The sequence below is a fragment of the Crocodylus siamensis genome, chromosome 4 (assembly GCF_052110815.1).
Source record: "Crocodylus siamensis isolate JL-2025a chromosome 4, ASM5211081v1, whole genome shotgun sequence".
Classification (NCBI taxonomy): domain Eukaryota; kingdom Metazoa; phylum Chordata; order Crocodylia; family Crocodylidae; genus Crocodylus; species Crocodylus siamensis.
The window spans coordinates 227712536-227721578 of NC_143398.1; the positions used below are offsets into that span (position 1 = coordinate 227712536).

At 44.8% G+C, this 9043-nt stretch overlaps 1 pseudogene; it reads left to right on the forward strand.

Annotated features, from left to right (window-relative positions):
• Window positions 1–3194: 3194 nt before the first annotated feature.
• On the forward strand, window positions 3195–3325 carry LOC149867627 (U2 spliceosomal RNA; annotated as a pseudogene).
• The last annotated feature ends 5718 nt before the right edge of the window (window positions 3326–9043 follow it).

Sequence of the window (9043 nt, forward strand, 5' to 3'; positions counted from 1 at the left end):
TATTTCTGCAACCACAGACCCAGCAAATAAGAATTTTTAGGAAATGTGATAGGCTAGCCATACTGAATAGAGCAAAGAATTCAACTATAACAATGATGAGTCAGAATCATTGCATTATATTTATGTATTAATTTGTTCTACAAAGCAGCAGCATCTTGGAGCTATGCTGAGAGAGAAGTTTTAAACAGAGTAGATGCTACAGTAGAGTATCTATGTAACTGTATCATAGTTAACTCAGTTAATGAGTTACATAGTTAACTGCAATGTCCAAATGCTGGGCACGTAAGATCTGCTCTTCTGTATTTGCTTTTGGCTAAAAAGAAGACTGAGCTCTGATGAAGTAAATCCAGTAGATTATTGGTTGAAGGCTAGTTAAATGTCCAGGGCTCCTTCCTATTTTATCTCTTCTTGAGGCTGCAGTAAATTTGTTCAGAATGAATGGGCAGAGACAGAATTACTGGCTCTTTGAGCATGGAAAGGATGAAGGCATGCATTTGGAGTAACTTTGTGCATGCAAGTTATAAGATGTTGAGTGTGCTTGGAGAAGATGTGTGCAAAGACTGAATGGGAATAGGTGCAGAATAAGTGGAATGTATATGCAGACAGAATAGATAATATATATAACGCAGAAGGAATAGGTAATGTAAGGATTATGTGTATGGAATTTTGAGTTATGGGAAAGACATAAATAAAATCCTGTTTGGGAAAGAACCGTGCACATACAATAAACAGAAAGTGTAATGTATGCAAATTATGCATACATATAAACTAGAAACTATTGGAGGCTTGGTTTGTAAATGTTGGCACTTGTGTCCCATAGGTACCACATAAGTTTTGAAAACAGGCATCTTATTGAAAGCATAGAATCTAAAGGCACAGCACTACATGCTTAAACCTGAGGCTGAGGTTATGTATTCAAATTAGACCACTTAAAGGGGACTTAAAACTTGAATGAGGACAAGTTCAAGCTCATTAACAACTGCTAAGGACAACTGCTAAGGCATCTTAAAGTTATGCCACTTCAGGCAAGGGTTATCTCTGAGCCCTGCTAAACAGCACAAATTACATGAACTTCTGGCTGTTCCATGAAGATGAAACAACCAAGTTGGAGTCCTCCAACATCCCAGGGGGTATTGGTCTCATGTGGACCAGCTCCTTATCTATAACCTTGGCCTGACAGCTGCAAACAGCGAGGCAGTAGGCAATTCTAGTGGGGGAGGGAAGGATGAAGGAGGGAGGGTGATAGGAGACAAGGGAGCGGCAGGAAGGAGCATGAGAAAGTGGAAGCAATAGGGCAGTAGTGGAGGGGGCAGGAGGAGGGAAGCAACAGAAGAGGGGGTGTACAACTAGCTGTTGTACCCTATGGCAGCCCAGCAGCTTCCTGCAGTGGGGGGAGGGGGAGGGACAAGGAGCAGCTGGGCTGCTGCAGGGCCCAGTGTGGGTGGCACAGCATGAATCCAGATTTGTGGGGAGCTGCTGTACCCCTCCCATCATGCTTCAACAGCTGCCTGTCTGCTCCTCATCCCCCGTCTCCTGGCCCTCTTCCCCTGTGGGGACCTGCCAGGCTTCCCTGCCATGTAGACACAGGTCAGAGGAGTGCACATTAGGAAAGATTAAAGGATCTGGGGCTGTTCAGCCTGGGGAAGAGAAAACTGAGGGAGGACTTGGTGGCTGTCTACAAGTATGTATGTCATGAATATCAGGATTTGGGAGTGTAACATGGGAGCCTACCAGGGCCGATCTCCGCGTGGCCTGCCTCCCTGTTGTTGGGCTAACCACCGACCTTCTCGCCCACCATGCCTTGGTCTTAATTGATTAATTAATACATGTAATTAGGCGAGAGGCTGCCCCATTTTCTGCCCTGCTGCTAGGGGGCGCTATCTGCAGCTCCATTCCTTCCCTACACTGCAGCCCAAGCCTTGCAGATGACATCAGTGTTCCCATACATGCCAATCCCCCACGATGGGGCCCAGAATCCTGCTGTAGGACCCCCCAACTGAGTTCCTCCCTTCAGGCAGACTCTGCCACCGTCATACTGGGCCACATATCTCCCTGCCATCAGTTCCCCTTCGGGTGTGGTCCCCTCACTGGGACCTTCAGCTCACATTAGCCCCAGCCCACCTCTAGGCCAGTCAGGACCCCAGACCCCAGGCTCTTGGGCATCCCTCTTGCTGGGCCTCCTTGCCCTTCTGACCCTCCTGGTCCTGGCTCCTTCATGGGCCAGTCAGGGGAAGCTCTGGCAGGCCTTGCTGTATGAAGCATACTCTAATCCCAGGGTCCCCCTCTCTGGGTCCTCCTCTACAGAGGTGGGGAGCTGGGTGCCTCAGGGTCTCACAAGGGACTCTCACTCCCTTCCTGGGCAGCAGGTCATGGTGCTACTACAGGTGTTATATTTGACCCAAACTCTGCCTCCCCGCATTGGAAGACTTACTGGGATCAGGACTCAGCTCTCTCTCTGGCTGAGCCCATTCTTCCTTCACAGGGCTCCTCACGCTGCCCTCCCACATATACACACACCCGCCCTGGGGGCTCTGCACTCTGCCCCCGACACACACATGTGCACACACCCTGGGGACTCCGCAAACTGCCCCCCCGCACACACGCACACCCTGGGGGCTCCGCACACTGCCCTCCCCACATGTGTGCTCCCTGGGGACTCCACACGCTGCCCCCCTACATGCAAGTGCACCCTGGGAGCTCCAACACCACTGGGAACCCCACCAGGCCACCCACTCCCAGTAGGGTATAGTTTCTAGTCATTCCCAGGACCAGGAGCCTCCTACCACCCCCTACAGCCCCTCCCTTATTTCCTGATGAAACTCAGCAGCCCTCAGGCCAGGCAATGTTGTTGCCTCCTCTCCAGCAGCCCAACTGCTCTGTTTATATAGGCAGCCCTGAGCCTAAAATAGCTGCCCTCATTAGGCACCTGGAAGCTGCCAGCTCCAGGGCCTTAAAGTAGCAGGCACACATAGTGTCCTGCCATGGGGAGAAAAACTGTTTACTAGGGCACCCCAGGGGAGGACAAGGAGCAGTGGCCATAAAATGTTAGAAGATGGTTTAAGGTTGGATGTAAAGAACCTCTTTATGGTAAGGGTGACCAGAATCTGGACTAGACTTCCCAAGGAGGTGATGCAGTCCGCAACCTTGGAAGTCTTCAAGAGGAGACTGGACAGACAGCTTGCTGGGATCATTTGTCCACTTCTCAGCCTTTTGGCTCAGATCAAGTATAGTTCCTGTTCTTATCAGAGCAGAGGACCCTTCATGCACTGGGGTGAGAGGGGGCAGGGATCAATCTCATTTTTGGATCACAGGTGTCCCAATATTCCAAAGAATCCAAGATTTCTAGATGGTAACAAGCTATGTTGATGCAGCCAGGAGGGCAGCCACCTCAGGAGGAGGACCATCTAGAAGAGGAACAGCAGGACCAGAAGAGGAACAGCAGAAGAGATTTCCCAATGGGCTTCAAGGTAAATGTATATGTAACGCAGTCCAGTCATCTGTCTTATGGCATGAGCAGAAAAGGTTTCAACAGAAAGTTCTACAAGAGCTATTCCAGGTAAACAAGGAAGACCTGTTTTACATATGGAGGCTAAGGCCTTCTGTTGATTGGGAGGTGGGTGTCAGAAATCTTGGAGCCAGGTCATGTTTCTGGTACCACCTCCAGGAGGTGGGGCAGGATCCCAGGCTTTGCTTTCTATGGGAGAGATAGTAGGGGAACACAATGGAGACAAAAGTTTGTAACAATTGATCTGTGCACAACAAAAATATATAGAGAGACATATCCATTTCTGGTTGAAGAGGCACTGTGAGTCTGTGGGAATGATAGAAAAGGAGACAGATAGAGAAAGAGTCTGGAGTCCCTTCCAGCCTTAATTGCTATGCTGATTGATCTCACATAGAGGTGAGAGACTCCATACCAGCTATGAACTGACTGCCCAGAGGAGTTTTTCATCAGTTGACTCGTCTATGAAATCCTATGAAATATGAACTTTCATTTCTACCCAGAACTTATACAATCTTTTCTCCAATGCCTGATGAAGGGTGTTTGTGCCTAAGAGCTTGCAATTAAAGACATTTTTTGGAAAAATCTTGTTGATCTAATAAAAGATATCATCTCTACTACAAGTCCTGGTTATGATTATGGAGGGCATTAACCCCTGACATACAACTATTCACAACACGTGTTAACTTTAATACTGCCCAGATTTCATAGATATTTGGGCTGGAAGGGACCTAGTGAGATTATCTTGTCTAGCCCCCTTCCCAAAGGGTAGCAAATCAGCTGGGGCCAGATGATCCCAGCAAGATAATCATCCAAATGCAACTTGAATGTGTCCAGAGTCTGGAATAGACTCTGGAGACTCAGACAGGAAAGAAGTTCTTTCTTAGGTCCAGTATAAAATGGTCTTCCAGCAGTTTTTGACCACTGGACCTTGTTTTCCCTAGGGGAGCCTCTGTGAACAGACATTCTCCTAGATCCTGATGTACAACCCTGATATACTTATAGGCTGCCACCAAGCCCCCCCTGAGTCTATACTTTTCCAAGCTGAAGAGTCCCGTGCCTCTCAGCCTCTTCTCATAAGGCCTGCTCTCTTAACCTCTGCTCATCCATGTGGGTCTCCACTTTACTCGCTCAAGCTTCTACACATCCTTTTAAAATTGTTGAGTCCAGAACTGGATGCAGTACTCTAGCTGTGGCCTCACCAAGAATGAATAAAGTTGAAGAATGACATCTTGGGTCTTGTTTGAGATACATCAGTAGATGCAAGCCAGGCTTTTATTTGCTTTGCCAGGTATGGCATTGCATTGGTGGCTCACATTGGATTCATGACACACTACAACCTGCCTGACCTCTGACTCCCCAGGTAGCAGCAGGTACCTCTCCACTTTTACCTGCTACATCCCCCTTTCCCCCTACCCCAGCCTGTCTCTCTCACCCTCTGATGCCTCCATTTCCATTTTCGCTGACTGGCCTCCTTGCCTGCATTGCATGCCAGCCTCTGGCTTCTTTACTATTTCTTTCATCCAGGAAGAGCATATACACACCAACTAGATGCTTCCTCAGTCTGACAAAGGGGTTTTAAAGCTGAAAGTTTGCAAAGAAGAATTTCTCCAAGTACTCAGTTGGTCTAATCAAAGATATCAGATTGACTGTAAGAACCGTGTCTGGGCTATGTCCTTAGACCAACATGGCTACAACTTATACCCCTTAACACAAAAAAGTGGCATGAGTTTTGCTTTCAGCAGTTTGAGGTACAATTTTCCAGAAAGCCCTGCACCTATCTCCTTGAACCTCAGCAGGCTTCATGCGCTCAGAAGGGGGCTACTACCTCTGAAATGTTTATCCAAATCTGCTAAAAATGACAAAGTTATAGGTATTTCAGTGATTTCACACTACCGTCAATGGTCAAATCACTTAATCTCTCCAAATCAGCACTGAATTCTCCAAAACTGATTCAGCTGAATCGATTCAGGACAGTGATCTGAATCTTCAAATTGAACCACTGTCCTCCAAATTGGCTGAATCTGAATCGAATACTATTTGCATGGGCATAGCCTTTAGCACATGTAGTCCTTCCAAGCTGCATTGCTGCTCGTCTGCCAGAAGGTGGCCAAGGAGAGCATACAGTTTGGCAGACTTGTACCTGGAATAAACTGATGCAAACAGACCACAATTAACCAAAAGACCCAGGCAAGGTTGCCACAGGACAAAATGTTAGCACATTGTATCTAGCACCGGTATTTGAAGTGGGACAATGGGTGTGACCATCTGTAGGATCCTGGGATAAAAGTATTTCTTCCAGGAAAAATATAATAACTGTTATACAGCCTCACCTGATCATCTGTGGCCTAGGGGCACGGCATAATGATAGCCACCTGCCACATACAGCTACCTTGAGAGAGCTTCTTATCTGTCCATTCCTGACCTAGTGTAATTTAAATTGGTGCTACATAAGCTGTACCAGGTTGTATAGTTATCGGATCCAGTGCCTAAATGTATTTCCAAAAGAAAAAAAAAGAAAGCTTTCTTTCTAAATGCTGAAATACATTTCACTAAAAGAAGAATATTATGTAGGAGAAGAAAATAGGAACAGGAACAATGCTTAAGGGATGTCCATCAATTATTTATAAAAAGTCATTAATAAAGCTAAAGGAAGATTGTATATATGTAGAGATGTGTATATAAACCAGAAACATTGTTACACACATTCACTCACACACATGGCTTCAGAGCTAAAAAAAATTCTGTATGAATATAGAAGCCATTTATTGCCCAGATCACTTACCAGACACCAACATCCATTAGAAAAGTGTTTATTTTAATTTAAAGCTTGTGTATTTTAATAATAATGATTTAGTCATTTACCTTATTATGAATGGTTTATTAAACTGGTTTAAACAGTCAACAACCAATGCAAATGCATTTACTTTATCTTTAATGTTGCATGTTACATTAGAAATGGTTGACTAAATATATCTAGGACATTTACAGTGCAAAGTGCAACTCTTAAAATCAAGTAAATGCAGTTTTAATAGTGGTTGATGTGTTATGACTCTTCAGTGCCATAAACATTATGCACATTATTTGATATTTATACATTACTAGATTCTATCTATAGCATTCTTCTAACTATGTTTATTAAACCATATCAACAAACATTAAAATATATCATAAGCATAACAGCCAAGTGTAAAGTTAGCCTCAGTTCTGCACAGCAGAAATCACTTTGGACAGTCTGCTCTCATTAAATGTTCAGAACTCCCATTGCAAGCAGTGTGACTGAAATTACAGTTCAAAGGAGCAGTTTGAAAGTTTGAATATTTATTTGAAATTTATGGGTCTGGAAATGTGGCAAAGGCAGTCTGTAACAGTGGGGGGCCAACCTTTTGGCAAATGTGGCCCAAATAAGCACTGCCTCCTCTACTGCCTCTCTCCCCACTTCCCCCCTCCTCTAATCCTCTTCCCTGCCCAGTCTGCTCCTCTCCTTTTTTCTGCCTGATTTACCTGCCACTAGGCTGCCTGATCTGTCCCCAGTCTGCTACATACGATACATAGAAGTTTCCTGTACCACTTGTGGCATACATGCCACAGGTTGGCGACCCCACCCTACAAGGCACAAATCTACCCAGACTTCAGACTAACACAGCTATCTCCCTTTAGTGTATAGTGCATTCATTTATTTTTAAAGGCCTGACTTAAATTTCACTGCAATTAATGTGCACATCCAGACAATTGTGCAGATGCAATTGCCATGCTGATTTGCAGTGTAGTGGGCTTTTTGATACCTGGATATCCTGGTGTTAAAAAAAAAAGTGTGCCAGAAAAAAGTGGGATAGAGCATGTGGTGGTACTATACGCTGCCCAAAACCAGAGCCTGGATGATCAGACCCATGCTCCAGCTTCTGGCCAGGCTCCCTGCACCCAGATTGCCACTGTTGCAGCCCTGGGAAGTCCCCAGGACCCCATGTATGGCTGCTGGGGCAGCCAGGTGCTGACCCCAGCCTCTCCTCCCCCAGGTGGGGCACCACACACCAGACCATGCATGCAGGGGCATTCCTTGGGGACAAGTAGGAGTGACGCAAAAATGTGCCACTGCTATTTGTCCCCAGGGAAACACACATTCCCACACATGGGGATGCACCCACTGAGTCTTTCTGTATACTTCAGTAGGGTTTGGATCAAGCCATCAATGGCCCAATATCTTTGACTATTCAAATTCCATATGAGTTTCTGGTGAACATATGGATTATTTCTTATTTTGAACTTGTTTGCTTATAGGTAGACAGATAAGGTCTGACTGAATAATAAATTATCATCTAAACCATCAGTTTCTTATTGTAGTTATAGGACATAAAATGGTTGAAGAAGCGACAGCATTTCAAGTGTCTTACAAGCAGCTCATATTTTCTTGATATTTATAATTTCTTAGGCTTGCTCGGTTTGTTAGCGTTCATGAAAAAATAGAACCCAAGAGTTGGTCAGTAGTACCAGGTGCCACAAAGCAATATATTCTACATACACATAAACACATGTTTAGCAATATCTATGCTAAAAATTGCCCTGATTCTTTCTACAGTTTTATCCTATTCTTCATGGCTTATAATGTCACCACACTTAAGCCATTTGAATTGAAATTTTTCATAGTGGATGACCGTCTTCAGAGCAATTGTTCTTGGGTTTTTTTTTTTCCTAGCTAAGGTGACTTGCTTGATTTCAAGGACCAGACTGAAGGGTATTTTGTTCATGCTTTGGAGGAAGGGCTTGAAACTTCCCAACAGTCTCTTTAGCCAGGAATTTACCTTGAGCTGTTGATGTGAAAGTTTTTGGCCATATTTTGGCCTGTGAAAATCTTAGTTTGCATATACAGTGATGGTATTTGTTAGAGTCTGGCAACTAAATGGTCAAAATTTTGTATCCCTGAACAAAAATCGTTTCCTCACAGCTCCTACTTGCTGACTTGACAGTGCATATGCTATAACTAGTGAGTGTCTTATGAGCTGATCAGCTAAACAGGACATTTGTCACAGCTATGTCTTCTGCCATCCAGCAGTTGCTGTGGTGCATGTCCCAAAAATGTCCCTTGTGCTGCCTTTGTTTGAGCCAGACTGTGTGGGGGAGATATAAAAGGTGCTCAATTCAAATAAATAAGGCTGAGAAGTCAAAGATATGGCACAGAAGAGGAAGAGGACATGAGAACAGAAGGGGAAAACAAGCACAAAAAACAAAACAAATCAAAGAGCCTTGTAGGGGAAAGAATTGGAGAGGAACATGAACAAGGCCTGTGATTAGGGGCCTGGATAGTGGAAAAATTAAGGTAGGAAGCTGGGGCAAGAGTCAGAGAAAGTATTCAGATAAAAACCAGCAGAGAGAACAGCAGGGTAAGGTAGGGGACAGGCAGAAAAGGTGGATTTGATTACTTATTAGCATATAGGGCACCATGTTATATCTATGCAATCAAAACAAACCATAGCATCAAATAGCTGCCTAAGTAATTACTATCCATCCTGCATGCTGAATAAGGAAAGGGTTCTGTGAGAATGA